This window comes from Haliotis rufescens, unplaced genomic scaffold (assembly GCF_023055435.1).
Source record: "Haliotis rufescens isolate VD_foot unplaced genomic scaffold, xgHalRufe1.0.p SCAF_15, whole genome shotgun sequence".
NCBI lineage: Eukaryota > Metazoa > Mollusca > Gastropoda > Lepetellida > Haliotidae > Haliotis > Haliotis rufescens.
This window is the reverse complement of record NW_025963835.1, coordinates 10679463-10697245: the sequence shown is the minus strand read 5'-3', so window position 1 is coordinate 10697245 and position 17783 is coordinate 10679463.

Sequence of the window (17783 nt, the reverse complement as noted above, 5' to 3'; positions counted from 1 at the left end):
ATACTTTTGACGTCATAACCATATGACGTCATAGCTAGTGATAATAGTGGGAGGCATAAATACATTATGGTGTGAGTGCACAAATACACAATGAGCTAAATCGGGAAGCTTAGAAAATTATACTTTTAAATTAAGTTTAGGTTTCAAAAGCCTAATAAACATCTGTTCTTTTTCCATTGTTAAACAATTTATAAAACGGAAAGACAGTAAAATGACCACTCCCGCATTCATCAATGTGTTTACTTACATTTATACAACGTACATCTGGATCTCGAATTTGTTGTTTGTGTATATGATTCGGTCTTTTTGTTCCATACCAGTTTCTCCAATATAATGTTCGACACATCCCGCACATGTTAAAACATATATTACATCTTTGCTGCGACAGTTCATGTTGTTTTTAACAGTAAATATTCTATCTTCGCAACATGGAAATTTGCAGTCTTCAGTTATTATTGGGCAAGTTCCACATCGAGATGTGTTACATTTTGTTACACTGACGTTATTTGTATTTTGTGAGCATTTGGATGGACAAAGAATTTGTTTGAGATTTTTATATTCCTATGTATTCCACTTAAGGATCAAGACAAGTTTATTTTATCTTGTAGATAGTACCTAGTACCTAGTTAATCTTTCCCTGTTAACCCAAAGAAAAAACCCAATACAATCCGACCGAGTGCCAAAGTGACTCAAAGACTCTGTGCAACTCTATAATAGATTTGGGTTGCTTGAGGAAATGCATACAGAAGTAAATGTATCTGCCCATGTCAGCACAAGTGGCCATTCCAGTGGTCACTCACCCAAAAAGAAAGGTACGGCGCTCTCTCCTGTTAATCCTCCTTAAATGAGTAATACATACTCATTAATTCAGTGGAATTGCCGAGGTTTCATTATAAATTTCGATGAGATTAAGCTGTTAGCAAGTACCTACAATCCAATAGCATTCAGCTTTCAAGAAACATATTTGAAAGAAATTGATCAATTGTCCTTACGTCAATATATCATGTATAATTATTATGCAAAAGCCATTATGGTAAGGCATCTGATGGTTCAGCAATTTTTGTTAAACATGGAACAATACACAGTCCTATTTCGTTAAATACGAACCTTCAGGCAGTGGCTGTACGTTTAACTCTCCATGTTGCCATCACTTTATGTTCATTAACATACTTCCTCCCTCAGCTCTACACGTCAAGGATCTCGATAATCTTGTTGATCAGCTCCCCAAGCCTTTCCTGCTTATGGGGGACTTAAAAAGTCACAATCCATTATGGGGTTCCACAAGTCACAATGACGAAGGTAAAATGTTGGATGACTGGCTTCTTTAATTTATGTTTGCTTAATGATGGTAGCGATACATATCTACATCCAGCAACTGGTTCCTACTCTGCTATAGACTTATCTATATCAGATCCTTCTCTTCTGAACGAGTTTTCATGGTCAGTTCATGATGATTTATGTGATAGTGTTCATTTCCCTACTATTCTTGAAACTCTAACTCCCCTGGCAGATACACCTTCTACCATTTAACACAGCTGATTGGAATACATTTGATATTTTGTTTAAAGCTAACATAAATTCGGATGTTTATATTGATGTTACTGACCCAATAAAATCATTTACAGAAGGAATAATTGATATTGCAACGAAATCTATCCCCAAAACGTACGCGTACATACTCCATGGTACACTGATGATTGTAGAAAAGCTAGGAATGCTAGGAAAACGTCAGAAAGATTATTTAACAAACACCCTACTCATGACAATGTATCACAGCTACGGATACTAAGAGCAGAAGCACGTCGAACCATCAAGGACACTAAACGAAAAAGTTTGGACAAGGTTTGTTTCCAAAATAAATACTCGTACTCCCCTCAATAAAGTTTGGAATATGATCAGGAGAATCAAAGGTAAAGGATCCCCAAACAGTATTCAACATCTCAAACATAATAAGGATACATTAACATCTAAAAAAAAATGAGTTGTCGGAAATGATGAACATCAATTCATCATCTGCCAACTATGGTCCTAAATTTCAAAAGTTTCAATATTTGCAGGAAAAGAAAACTCAGAATTTTCACTCTGATAATGCCGAAGATTATAATGAACCTTTTTCCTTGAACGAATTAAGTAAGGCTTTGAACAAGATTCACGATACAGCATCAGGGCCAGATGATATTCATTATCAGCTATTGAAGCATCTTGCAGAATCTTCTCTTTTAGCCCTGTTATATATATTTAACAATATTTTGGAAACGGGTAAGTTTCCTCCTTCCTGGCACGAAGCTATTATCGTTCCTATCCCCAAGCCAGGTAAGGATCACACAAATCCTTCTAATTATCGTCCAATAGCATTAACTAGCTGCGTCTGCAAAACTATGGAACGAATGATCAATGGACGCCTTGTATGGTATCTAGAATCTAATAATCTGATAACGGATATTCAGTCTGGTTTTAGACATCAAAGGAGCACTCTTGATCACCTCACGAGATTGGAATCATTTGTCCGCAATAGTTTTATTAATAAACAACATGTTGCATCCCTCTTTTTTGACTTGGAGAAAGCCTATGATACGACATGGAAGTATGGTATTTTGAAAGATCTGCAGAACATGGGCCTTCGAGGCCGCATGCCTAAGTTCATTGTCATTTTTCAGAAGACAGGAAGTTTAAAGTGTGATGTATTTGATCAGGAAATGGGAGTCTCTCAAGGTAGCATTTTATCAGTTACTCGTTTTAGTGTTAAAATACATAGCCTTGCACAGGTTTGGACTGAAAATATTGATGGGGCATTGTTTGTTGATGATTTTAATGTCTCATGCCGTTGTACAAAGATGAACACGATTGAAAGACAGTTACAACTGTGCCTGAACAAGATTTACAAGTGGTCCTTGGAAAATGGATTTAAATTTCTCCAATCAAAGTGGTCAAAGAGACCAAATTTTTAGGAATAACCTTTGACAATAAGTTATCTTTTATTCCACATATTAAAAAAACTCAAACTTAAATGCTTTAAAGCTCTTAGGGTAGTACTCAATGGGGTGGAGACCAACAAACTCTGCTGCATCTCTATGGGACATTGATTCGATCTAAACTTGATTATGGTTGTTTCATATATGGTTCAGCCCATCAATCGTACATTCAAGAGCTTAACACCATTCACCATCAAGGTCTTAGATGGTGTCTGGGTGCATTTCGAACTTCCCCTGTTGAAAGTTTATATGTTGAGGCCGATGGGCCTTGTCTTGGTATCAGAAGGATGAAACTGGCACTGCAATACGTCACAAAACGCTATTCCAATCCATCCAATCCGGCGTTTACATCGTTTCTAATCCTCCATATCAGACTTTGTATGCAAAGAAACCTAGCTCAATTCATCCACTTGGTATGTGTATATGTATATATATACACACAACATATAACAGATGCACATCTCAATATTTCTTCAATTGCATCTTTTAAACTACCCGAAGAGCCACCGTAGCAGTCAATACAGCCTGACGTTAATTTGCAATTAACGATCTGAAAAAGGCAGATACTAACTCCTTATCTTATCAACAAGCCTTCCTGGAAATTAAACAGCAATATACAGGGCATACAAGCATATATACTGATGGGTCCAAACATGGTGATAAGGTGTCAGCTGCAGCTGTTACACATGATGGTACACTATCGTTACGATTAACTGATGGAAGTTCCATTTTTACGACAGAGGCTAAGGCTTTACTATTAGCCATGCAACTTATTGAACGTTCAAAGGAGAGCAGTTTTATCAAGGTTTTTCTGATAGCTTATCTTGCTTACTGGCAATCAAGAACCGCAAAACTGACCATCCCATTTTGGTTGAAATTTTGAAATATCATTTGAATTTGTCTGTGGCAGCGGTCGGGTAGCCTAGTGGTTAAAGCGTTCGCTCGTCACGACGAAGACCCGGGTTCGATTCCCGACATGGGTACAATGTGTGAAGCCGTGATATTGCTGGAATATTGCTAAAAGCGGCGTAAAACCAAACTCACTCACTCGCTCATGTTGGCATCAAAGGAAATTCTAAAGCAGATTCTGCAGCTAAAGCTGCTCTTGGGAAATCTGTATCGAGAGGTAATTTTCCATATACTGACCTAAAACTTACCATTTGCCAATATGTGGGCCATATGTGGCAGCAAAAATGGAATAAACAAGTATTGAATAAGCTCCATGCCATACAACCCTTGATCGGAAATCATGCCCTTACTGGATTATGTCGTCAGGATGAAGTTGTTATCTGAAGGCGTCGTATTGGACACAGTCATTTGACTCATTCCTTTTTATTGCAGGGAGAAGATCCCCTCAATGTATACCTTGCCATAGTCCTTTGACTATCAAGCACCTTTTGTTGGAATGTTTGGATTTCGCACTTATTCGTCAACGTTTTTACACAGTTCAAACTATTTTTGAACTTTTCAAAACCGTTTCTAACCACGTAGTTTTAGCCTATTCGAAAGAAATTAAAGTGTATGAAAAGATATAGATTTTAAAATTTGAATGTCGGTTTATACTGTTTACTGTGATAATGGACTGAAGTTTAAGTGGTCGTCGTCATCACTTTTAAATAATGTTGACTAAAGGAAATTGATTTTGTTTTTCTAGCCGCGAATACATGTAGCTGGAATATTGCTGATGCGGCTTAACGCAACATTTACTCACTCACTCACTCACTCACTCATCTAAATAGTTTAGGATACGGCTAAAGATGTGTATGCTGTTGGGACTAAAAGTGAATATAAATAAATTAAATAAAAAATGTCGATTTATTTGACATTCCTTACATATGTAATACGATAACTAATTTTTTTCAGGTTCTTTGTTTCTTCTCAATATAATTAATTCCTCCAATAAAACTTGGTTTACTCATTTCTAACAAATCTTGAATTAAAATATGCATGCTTTCCACTTCTTCTCAATTTATCATTTCATTAGCACAATGAATGGTTATATTTAGCATGATCACATGCAACAGATAATGAGATTGTTAACCTAGTCTCCTTTTAATCACAGCAACTTCGTAAGCCAGCGTGAAGTTGGCATCTCTAAAGAAAGTAAAGAAAACCATTTCAGATTTAGTTCTACACGGCTATGATGACATGACGCAAAATATATGACGTCAGGGTCCTAAGTACTTTGAATATTTTAAATATACATTGAATATAATTATTTATATGACCAATTGTTCTGTTATTACATTCTGTAAGGAGATTATGAAATTAAAAAAAATCCCTTGCGGCTAGCCTTTCGAGTTTGAGGTACATGTATGCCGATCGTGTCAAAGACATGCACGTAGGGGGTGGGGGTGGGGGTGGGGTGTGTGTGTGGGGGGATTGGCTGAGTGGAAAGGTCAGGACTCTTGACTGACCATTGTATATTGGTGATGTTTCGCTGCTGCAGGTAGTCAGTTACGATACGTGCAGGATTTGCACGTGCACTGACATCTTGAAAGACAAATTCACACATTGAACCTTTTGGCGATCTCCCGATGTGTTCTTATAGTTTGGAGCATGCCAATAGCCCTTAGGCGTTCATCACGCTGTAGGCGGCGCATTGCCAATTGATCACAAATATCTCATGAAGTAGAGAATTTACGTGTTACTGTGGGTAATGAAAATCAACAAAACTAATGGCTCAGAACGATTTGACGACCTTTCATTGAAGTGTCAAATCAAAGTCAAGAATGACCCCCTTCCCACGTGAACAGAGGAATAGAATGGTACACATGCAATGTTTCAGTTGTATTGGAGCGTTGAGTTTTGGTGGCAGTCAGTTTTCAAAGCTTATCTTTTTTCTGACGACCGATAATGACATTTACAGTTCATAATCCACTATTTCTTTCGGGAGAGAGTAGAAAAACACTAAATTTCAAGCTCTCTGTGATGCCTAAAACTTGCAATACGCTCTCGATGTACGTCTACGTATTCAATAGTGTCTACCGACAATGACTGAGATATGAGTAATTTTCAATAAATCTCTGCTTCTGCAGTGATGGGGCCGTCAATCAGAAGTATCCAAAAAGAAAGGAGATGTCTTGTCAGAATAAGAATTCAACAATTTCAAAATAAAATTCTTAGATATTTGTTTCTTAAGGTTAAAGATTAAATGTATAAAAAATAATGTTTGGTCTGCGGTAGGTAACTTGACGTTTGCCGAGGTGGTATAATACGATAAACATGTTTGATAAAGAATCAATATCTTTATCTAGATGTTAGTATAGCAAGAATAGGGAACACCTATGTATTCACCTGGTGAAAATTCATATACTATTTTGTTCTTGTAAATACTACTATAGAATACTTATTATTGATTTCATCATGCCTGCTATTAGTTATTGTACCTGTGATATGTCCATGGTATTGTTCATGTTGTAACTGTCATGCCGTACGTATTAATGATATGCAGTGTTTTGATGATTATCCGATTCTGATCCAGAGTCATACCTGTAATTCAGTAGACAATTGAACACCTTACACAAGCACATAAACGGCTGCCACGTTGTATAAATAGGATAAGTTAATATGATATTATTTTTTAATTCAGGGATACACATCGAATCGAATAAGCTCCGATATGAAATGGTACATTAGGCTATTAGACACATTTCAGCGTTTGATATACAGACGAACATACTATACTGAGTCAAATTAAAAACTTCACATTTTTAAAAGTAATCCCATATATGATATAGAACGGACAAATGTATCAGAGAAGGTAATTCTTAATCATTAATGTCCAAAGAAGAATTTTAATTAACGGTGGTAACCATAATATGTTCCAAGCACCTACGGTATTCGGTAATAACATCAACAGTTTAAATCATAAGTCCCAAGCACGAGAATCTGATGGCACACAAGTTCAGTAGCGTGTATGGCCACCAACTGCCACACAACGCCTCCGCATGGACCTTGTGATGCTTGTGAACACATGATTGGGAAGACGACGCCATTGTTGCTGCAAAATGGTACCAAGATCTTGCAAATTCTGTGGTTGGTTCTGGAGAGTGCGCAGACTTCTGCCAAGTCCCGTCTGCAACATGCCGATGGCACGTTCATGTTGCACATTTGAAAGGCGTGGCATGACAAATGGCCGTAAAGACTTTTGTTTTCTTGTTTTTTTTTTTTTTTTAATGACTGCTAACAAGTATGGCTGAAAACACGTGCGGTATTATGGCTACGTGACCAGTTGCACGTGAAAAACCACTTTTGCCACTATAGTGCTGTGCACATGATTTTGATCGATTCACCTGCACAAAAACGGGTGTTATCTGAAGACAATACGTGGCCATTACTGTTTTAATACACAATAAGGGCCCACAATGGTAACTGGTCAAAATGTTAAAATTTTAGGATTGTGAAGTTTTTAATTGGCTCAGTATATTCTAAAAGATCTGTACACCTAATTTTCCCAATTGCGCCACCTGGAACAATTACACCTATTGCATCTCACTCTAAGCAGTGGTAGTCGTGAACGTTATGCCAGGATTTGTTTCTGTTTTTGTTCTCCATCTGTGTTGACGTTTCTGCTTTTGTATGAATCTATTTTCTACAAAATAGTATAACGTCATAGATGTAGCAAGGAACACCATGGCGATGATAAGCTTGATATACACACACATTAGACTACTGTAAATAAATGTGATTGTTAAAATTATTGATTTAAAACATTCCTTCACTGAAAAGACTGCCCTAACGTTGTTGGGAAAATGTTCACCTAACATAGCTGAATTCTGAGCTTTCCATAAACCCTCACAAACACCCAAAAAAGTTGCTACAAGGTAAATGTAAAGATGGTCGTTTTGTGTTGGAATCCAGTTGTACATACAAACGATTAACGTCATTTGTAAAATGGCGGCAGTTGTGAAAATGACATAACGTTTAGTATATTGAGCCAATCGACTGAAAAGGAGGCTTGTAATGGATGAGCCGCCACCGAAAGCGGCCATTACATAGCCAACGTTTTGAATTCCGATTGGACAACTGACAAACGACTTTGTAAATTCGGTAAAACATATTTCCTCGGCGATTGCAAAGTAGCATTGTAGCGGGACGAGGTATTTCATGTCAGTTTTTATCAGAACTATGAACCAGGACAGAAGCGATTCTTTGATAGAAGCTTTGGAAACTACAGCGTGGCTTGGAATCGGGGATAAATGTATCACAAGTATAAACAATCCAATAATTTCTAGTCCAAGAAAGATACTGAATAATATATACACAGTAGCGTGATCAGGATCTGCAATGAGGTCCTCCGTTTCATCCCGCGGGCAATCATTGGTTCCACAGTACATCGTTTCGTTGATCACTGAAACATTGTATTGGCCTTGATATAACACTGCCGATGATATAAGGTTTCCAACAATACTGGATAAATTCACTAGGGTATAATATATACCGTTCAGTCTGCTAAGAGTAACATAAACATGTACTCCAGTCCGTTGAGAGAAAGAGAAGGCGCACGTTGTCATGTAAATACCTTGAGATGCCCAGAACGGTCCTGCTAATGCCCCAACTAGAAGTGTGCTTGGAAACAGTGTCGCAAAACGGGGGTAGAAGTTTGCAGCCGTGTAGATGAGATGCGTAATGAAGGCAACTATCAGCACTGATTTGGCTCCACAAATTGTTATAATCATAGGACTGAGGATACAGGATACAATCGATGACGCGAATAAGCAGCTGAGAGATAACACACCAAGTCCCCCCTCGTCGTTGAGACTTCCCTGTAGGTTAAGTATAGACCTAAAGGACGAAAGCAGGCATAGAAAGGACACCGATAGGACTACGACATTGCGAGTCTCGTTGCCCGACACAGGTGACTGAGCTGGTTCGTCATGATCACAAATGTCACTACCGACATCATTTGGAATTTCATCTCTCTCTGAGGAACATGCAGCCTTGCCTGAGTCACCAACCATGCTAACTTTCTGTAAAACGATTGGATTCTTGGTCATGTTCTCAGAAATCCCTTTCATTATCTACCTTCTGTTATGTTGTGCGTCCAGCAGTGAATAAGTCAGACTTACAAATGTTTTCAGCTAAAACTCCGACAGTTGACCTCATCTCTTGTCTTTCCAAATGTTGACGCATGCGTATTCATGCGATGTTTGTTATCGTGACGTGTATTAATAATATCCCGAATTGTCTCGATATCAGAAACCTTTGCAATATTAACAGACTCATACAACTGCTTAATGTAAATTTGACATATCAAGCCGGAGGTTATGTGAACAACTTGTGGGCATGTATTAATGTGGTTGACAACAAAACTTCTACGCAAGGGTCTATTTGGTTACAGCAGGATGAGAGGATTTAATCAATTTCTGGTGAATCAACGAGTGAATACATATTGCTCTGTTTTTCGTTAGTTTACATCCATACCACAACGGAGGACACTGAACATTAGCTTCACATTTTGCGATCTGCTTGGAATAGAATCCCGGTTTTATGCTTCCACCGCCACAATTGAGGTAATGACAATGAACAATCAATTGAATAACAATGACTGAGAATCTCACCTAATATAAGTATATCAACACGAGTCGATAAATGTTTAAATTCACTAAGGTTTGGAACATGACCCCAGAAATCAGGGGTAACTAACTAAAGGCACTAAATATACCATTCACCATTTTAAAAATTAGATATTGCTTATAAACTTTGTGAAACTTTGGCTAAACGTTCTGCCTCATCTATCTATGAAACATCAATTACAAAAGTATCCAAAAGCACCAAGGAAATATTAATATTAATTCAGATGATGGGGAAGATTACAGTGAATTATTTTCTGTTTAATGAGCTTCATACTGCCCTTGGACAAGCTCAAGACACTGTTACAGGAGCTGACACCAAACATTATGAACACCTTGCCAGAATCGTCTAAAGAAATACTATACTGAATATTGTTTAAGAAATGTGTACGTCAGGGATATTTTCTCTTTCATGGCGTGATGCAACAGTTGTCCAAATACCCAAACCCGGGATAGATCATACTGCCCCTATAAATTACCTACTAATATCATTTACAAGCTGCGTTGGCAGCTATAAATTACCGACCAATATCGATAAGCTGCGTTCGCAAAAACATGGAACGCATGATAAATAATCGACTAGTTTGGTAGTTAGAAACCAACAATGCCAACTAACGGGATCGGGTGGTCAGACTCGCTGACTTGGTTGATGCATGTCATCGTATGCCAAATACGTTGATCGATGCTCATGATGTCAATCCCTGGATTGTCTGGCCCAGACTCGATTATTTACAGACCGCCATATTATAGTTTGAATATTGCTGAGTGCAGCGTTAAACAACAACAAACAAACAAAGAAACTAATATACAATGTGCTTTTCGTAAAAATCATTTGTTAAACATGTCCTAAGAAATAAACAACATGCAATGTCTATCTTTTTCGATCTCATGACACGGCGAGTAAACATGGTATTTTAAAAGATTTACATGACTTTGGATTGCGAATCCGTTTGGCTACCTTTTATATCCAAGTATTTAACTGACAGGCAATTTCAAGTCCACGTGGGTTCTACCCTGTCTGATTATATTAATCAGGACCAGGGTGTCCCACAAGGCAGTATCTTGTCTTTAGCATTGTTTAGCATTGAGATTAACAGTTTATCAAAAGTTTAAAATGATTCGATTGATGGATCGCTTTTTGTGGATGATTTTAATATTTCTTGTGGCAAAAACATGTATATCATTGAATGGCAGCTGCAGCTATGTTTAAATAAGATCCATAAATTGTCTTTACAAAATGGATTTCAACTCTCAAAATCTATAAAGAACTTTATTCACTTTTGTAGAAAATAGTAACCTCACAAAGACACAGAACTAATATTACATAACATCCATTTTATAGTTTTATCAGCATTTGACCTTCCTGCCCAACACTATTTTCAAATAAATGTCTGAAGGCCCTTGATTTATTAACAGTTCTCTCCAAATAGAAGTGGGGAGGAAATCCGAAAACCCTCCTTCAGCTATACAAAACACTGACCCGCTCTAAACATGATTATGGTCCCTCTGTTTATGGTGTAGCCTGTAAAAGTAATTTATAAATATTGGATTCCGTTCATCACCAAGGCCTGAGGAGTTGCCTTGGTGCATTCAGAATATCTCCTATCAATAGCCTGGAGGCTGCTGAGCCACCCCTCAAACAACGTCACATAAACCTATCATTACAATACATCACAAATCCAGCTTATGACTGCCTTTTTAATCCACTGTATGATGATCATAAGAAACAATCCCTTATCCCCCACCCGTCCCTGGCCTCAGAATAAAAGCTCGAATTTCGGAGGTAGATTTAACACAACTAAAGAAATCAGAAACTAAAGCAAAAGAAGTAGGACACCAAAATACATTAACAAATTGCACAACATGCAACCAAATGTGATAAAACCAACTTGGGTTGAAAGTCCAGATTTGAAGAGGTCATTTCAAGACGATGTCGTATATGCCACAGCAGATATACATATGAGTATACATTGAAAGGCGTGGATCCCCCATTTTTTATTCCTTGTGATGAATTTTTTATTTTCCCATCACAAGTGATAACTATTTGAAAGTTTCATCCATAAAGGATCGTTTTAACCATATCAGCTCTCGTTATGTGTTTGTTTAAAGAAATTTAACATATTGATGAATTTTGATATATTGTTGTTGATATATTTCATAAATATATAATTATTAACTGAGATTGTTCGTATCAGTGTCCTTTTTTGGTGGGTGGGTGGGGGTTTGAAGTACATTAACATTATTGTCTTTCAAGGTATGTTATTCCTACCATAGTTTTTAATCGAAGTAAATTTGCAAATGACTAAAATTAAATTTCATCGCCAGCACCTGACGCGATGGTGTATATCCTGCTGGGTAACCGTGCAGGTAGCATCAGTATTGTAAGACCCCATAGTCCCTAACATGGTTGCTGACGATCTGTATCCCGCTTTTATATTGCGATGTTGAATGATAGTATATTTTTTTACATGTTCTCCAACTAGTTTTAACTAAATTCTGTGATAGGGTTAGTTATTGTATAGTCCTTCGGCGATTTTATACAGTCGAAATATTGTTGTCAATGTTTAACTTTATCTCGTCACGATATGGTTGAAATACGTATTGCCGATGTGACGTTAAATTTTAACTCCACTCGCTCACTGAGGCCTAAGCTTGCTGTGTTTACATGAACTATTGCTTTTGGCGATATAACTGGTGGTGGTATGGCTGTCAGTGAACACACAGAGAGCGGATAAGCTGAAACGATTGCTGCAAACATCATTTGATTGCACAGGCGTACATAGAATTTCTCCCTAACGCAACGACGTTCACATCTCATTGCACTCTAACACAGTCATCTTGAATTCCTTACGACCTACATTATGTCGGCTCTTAGAGAAATTATAATTTAAATAAATAACAGTTGGATAACAGTTTTGGCTAGGGTTTAAGAGAATTAAAAAAATTGATCACATCGTTTCAAATTTAACCTGTTTTATAGTTTTTTTTCCAGTATTCAAATATGTCTGTTTGTGATTGAAACGGAACTTTACAAATTGTATTTTCTTTGACTGTACATACAATGCGCTTTGTAGATTTTTTTTGTATTTTAGGGCATACGCCATCACAAATGCGTGACCAAAATTAAATTTGAAAAACGGAAAAAGTGTAAAGTACGCGACAAAAAACGACAGGCGAAATCGTCCCTCAAAAGACTAAATCCGCCTGTCAGGGGATTCCCCTCACTGGGGTAAATTAAAACTGGTTCCTAATGTTGACGCGCTGCGCAATTCAACTGTCGTGACGATCGTGCCGATACCCAGTTTACCTGCTTCCGCTCAGGATTTTTGACATACATTGAAAAATATTCATCTTCCTGAGGAATCATTGCTTTTTTGACGTATGTTTTCTACATGTACATCACCTCTTCCAACACTTTAAAAAGTATTTATCCCCTGTTCCCGCTTACGTTGTGTTCAAGGTACCCGGTAGGCATGTTAATAAATACATTTTTTTATTCCTCATAGAATGCATGCAATTTCCGAGAAGCGCCGTAAGGTTACAGGCCACACTCATAAGACTCTGCAGTATTCAGTCCACTTAACATGTTACAACACCACTAGTCGGAATGATGCGCTTGTACCAACGGCCACGTTGTGACACAGATGTTCTTTTCATTAACACCGAAACATCGATAATCCTATATTTTCCTAGTGCTATTAAGCAATGTAGACGAGAACCAAATGACATAAAAACGTGTTGCCATCCATGTAAAGATATATGATGCGGTATCAGTTTGAGAATATTACATCAGTGATGTGAGTGAGTTAGTTGGGTTTTAGGACACTTTGAACAATAGTTTATATATTACACACACACACAAGATGTTTATGGTTACATGAAACGGCACTGAAGAAACAGGTAAACTATGTAATGACAAAACGAATCTCCAAACAATTTGCCTTTCGCCACCCTTGTGCAGCTTTGGATGATGCCAGAGCATGACATGAAAGTGAGTAATTACAGAGGTCAACTGGGTAAATGTTATCAAAAATGTGAAAGGGTCTGACAACTAAGTGTTAGCAACAGTGTGAGAAGCTGTTTATTCTCGGAAAGCAACACAGAAGGGTGGTCAAATCACCACACTTGCCAAACGGAACGACATTCATTAGCAAAGTGCCTGAAGATATGTATGTATACACAAACAGATTCCTTGCACCCAATGTAAACGCCAGTAGGGTACCCTACCCGTATGTCGTTTTGGGACCACACACCATCCTGTATATGAAGGACGTTATAGTTTAAGATTCACGCCACCATGGGCCTGAATCAGATACGGCCTATTCTTTTCAGCGATAGATGGAGGTTCAGTGTGGACGTCGAAGACGGTAGCAGACCTGGTCGGTGGGTGCTAGAGATCTGTATGTCTTTCGTAGCGGAAGTCTAATATTGATGTTAGATTTCCGGATGATATCCTTTCCTTTATTGTCAGACTACATGTGGCGCACAAGGATATGATCTTCAGTAACATACGAATAATAACATAGTCACTGATCATGATTACCTCCAGAAGGTATTCAGCATTTGGACAAACCAGGCTACTTACCAATCCGTTTTGAGGCACCAGACAGCGTTGGTTTAGCTTGATGACGTGTTGACTGAGGACTAACAAATCACAAACAACACAATTCAGTTTTTTACAAGACGTTGTCGGGCCAATAGGGCTTGTCATGGACACACGGATTGTGTATAGAGTTTATTTCCTCCAAGTTTCAGGCCATAGGCCCATAGAACATACATGATCTCAATAAAGTGTATGCATAAATACATGAAAAGAATATAATACATAAATTATACATCAGTGAATTGTGAGTGACTCGCGTAATGTAAAAGCGTGGTTACACAAAGGTTACTAACTTGAGTTTTGCAGGTTCTGCGAACATAAAAATTACAGATATGTTATTCATATTATCGATTCGCCTCGGGTTCAAATGTTATCCCTAAATGTATTCAACACACTTTGACGCGCTATTACCACTTGCTGCATCTTCAATTAGTGTATTGCATGCATTATAATTTTCTTTAATACCATTGGCCTTGGCTTCCTGTTGTTGAGTATTGATGTCAGATGAATGGAATGTGGTAAGGAACCCGGAAGTGACTCAAGTCAAAAACGTTTACAACCCATGAGAACAGATATTGTGCTGACAAACCAATTTCATGCAAAAGTGGCATGTTGTTTACATTGTTTTTCTAAAATCCATCTTGAAAATGTGTATAGGATAAATTGCATATCATGGATAAATGAATGCGAAATGTTTACTAATAGAAAGGTAACCATAGTTTATTGATTTTCCAAACCCGTATTTCATAACCATATGACGTCGACAGAATGCTATTTATGGTTCACCAAATACTGCAAGCTTACAATTTATAGGAGTGTGTAGAATACGAATGTATATATCGAAAACATTTTCCCTGTCTCTTGGTCATATGGTCACTTAAATATTTCAAAACGAACCAGTTTTTGTACATAATATTCTGAGGTATATATATAGACGACTCATACAGTGTTTAGTTAAATATGTTGAAAATAGGCAGAAATATATTGATGTTAAATGTATGTATATTACCGGCACGCATTTCGGCTTTTGATATACAGATATAATTGTCTCACCTCTTGTATCGTACGCTTAATTTTCTAAATTTTGTGAGTTGGGAATGAATATGCTTATTGCCCCCTTCTCCAATATGTCACAATAGTGGAAGTCTCCAACTAAACCCGAACTAAAACAACTTAACCAAAGTTCAACCATAGTATTATTTCTTGTTGTTATCTCTCCCATTCCGCGATCTAGCTTGATTCATCCCGGTGTACTGTTCTCCGCGTTTTCTTTACACAAAATGATGCAAACAAATATATTTGCTTATTTGTCGATGAAGAATGAATTCGTAAATTGTAAAAAATATTTTGGAGATAAACATACTGTTAAAAATGTAGATTGTAGATGTTGAATATGGACCCGGTTTCAAATGTTAAATGTTTTGCGGTTAATCTACAGTTAATCTAACTTTACATTGAAAACACAATATGTTTATCTGCATTCTACCGTTACAAAAATAAACGCGAACTCTGTGATGTTGGTTGAGTTCGATGTTATATTACAGTCATTAAACATGTGTAGCACAGCAACTTCGTAAGTATGGAATCCTAAAAGGGTCGTTGTCGCCCTCACAAAAACAAGCAAAAAGTGTAAAAATTTAACCAAAGCGCGACAATGCTACAATACGGCAACGCATCATTTTAGCCATTTGTCGTGTGGTGACGTTTTGAATAAAATGTTTTATTCTACCAAAGGGCGACAATGCGACAGTTTTCAAGGTCAAAATATGTCGCATTCTCGCATTGTCGACCCATCACAAATGTGTAAATAAATTGACAATGTCGCGTTGTCGCCCTTTTCAATTAGTGGAGCGCAAAGGTAGTAACTAGATTAATATACGTATGTGCAGAAATGGTTAACTCCAGTGGTCTTTTGTTACCTCAAATGGTGAGAAGACTGTTCAGTTCATGTGTTTCGACACTAAACTACTTCTGATAGAGCACACAAAATGTGATTCTGTTTAGGATTTGAACACATTTCCTGGACATATTTAGATCTTAACCTGTCTTGTATGTGTTTACATTCTAAACATATGCATATCATTACAGTGTGGGCGTATGACTTACATACATTTACTGTGTAAAGGTTTCTACGTTGAGTTCTTGTGGCTGACACCACACTGTGCAAACTGACCAACTGTGCACATACACACATACCCACATGCGCACACACGCACGCACGCACGAACGCACACACACACACACACACGTACAGATACAACTTTTAAATCCTGAGGTCAATTTTATTTAGTCTTTTTCAGGGCTTAAAACCATTTCAAATATAGCCAATCAATTGACAGTTGACCTAATTACTACGTATCCTTATGCAAATACAACGGAATACACTAAAGGCTTACATTTCATAATTAACATTGGCCAAATTTGGTCAAACTCAGGTTTTATTATATACTTCAGTTTGGAAGACATATTATATTTCACTGTATTGAACATAACACCTGCTATTTCACTGCAGTGAACATAACACTTTGACGGAACTATTGTAATAAAAGAGTTACATCCCCTTAAATTGTCTCCCTTTATCGTAAGTGTCTAGCCTGTACAAAAATTGTTGACGTCCTTTCTACGTTAGTTCCACATTGACAAAGCATACTAATGACAGATGGTCATTTATGGAGTTAATATCGCTTCATGCCGTTTGTTATTCTCTCGAAAACATTCCGTTATAAACTGTGAATTTCTCATTTACCTCATCAACCGAGACTGTTTGTTTCGCAAAGCGCCATTTTTGTTCCTTGACCAACGTGTATTCTTTCACTTTCAATAGTGGTCTTGTAGTTTTCAAGATTATATTTTGTTAAAGTTGATTTTGTATATAATCAGATCGAGATGTATGATACAGAATTTTCGTGACCCTAAATATTTTTTATTACTTTTGTTTTTATTTTTTTTATAATTTTGCAAACACGAAACTACTTTTCTAGTCGCAAATACAAGGGGCTGTGAACGGTTCCCGTATGTTTGGTAGGGAGAATTAACGTTTCAAGGTTATACATTTGTATTGAAATAATTTGACAACTACACAAAAATTATATAATAAATAGGATATTCCAAGTGTTTCGTGAAGTATCATGTTTCACTCGACACATGAAATACCCTCTTTGTCTTTATAGGATTAAGAATCAGTTCGCATTCCACCAATCAAACTAAATCATACATCCGATAGTAAGGAGAACATGCGGAAACTTGCTTCGTTTTGTAAAGCGCGACAACGTGGCACTGCGGCAATGCGACAAGTCGACATGTCACCAACATGTCACCAACATGTCGTGTTGTCACATTGTCGCGCTTTGGTTATTTTTGACACTTTTTGCTTGATTTTGTAAGTGCGATAATTCGACAATGCGACAACGCAACTGTCCCTTCTAGGATTCCATACGTAACCCAACGTGAAGCGTGCATCCCTAAAGAAAGTGGAGAAAGCCAATGTAGATTTATTTCAACACCGATTTATGACATGACGCAAATAATTATGACGTCAGAGTCCATTATATACTCTCAAAGAGATGTAATTGATATTAAAAAATATACAGATGATTACAGAAATACAACGACGTGATGTTGATCTATACGAAT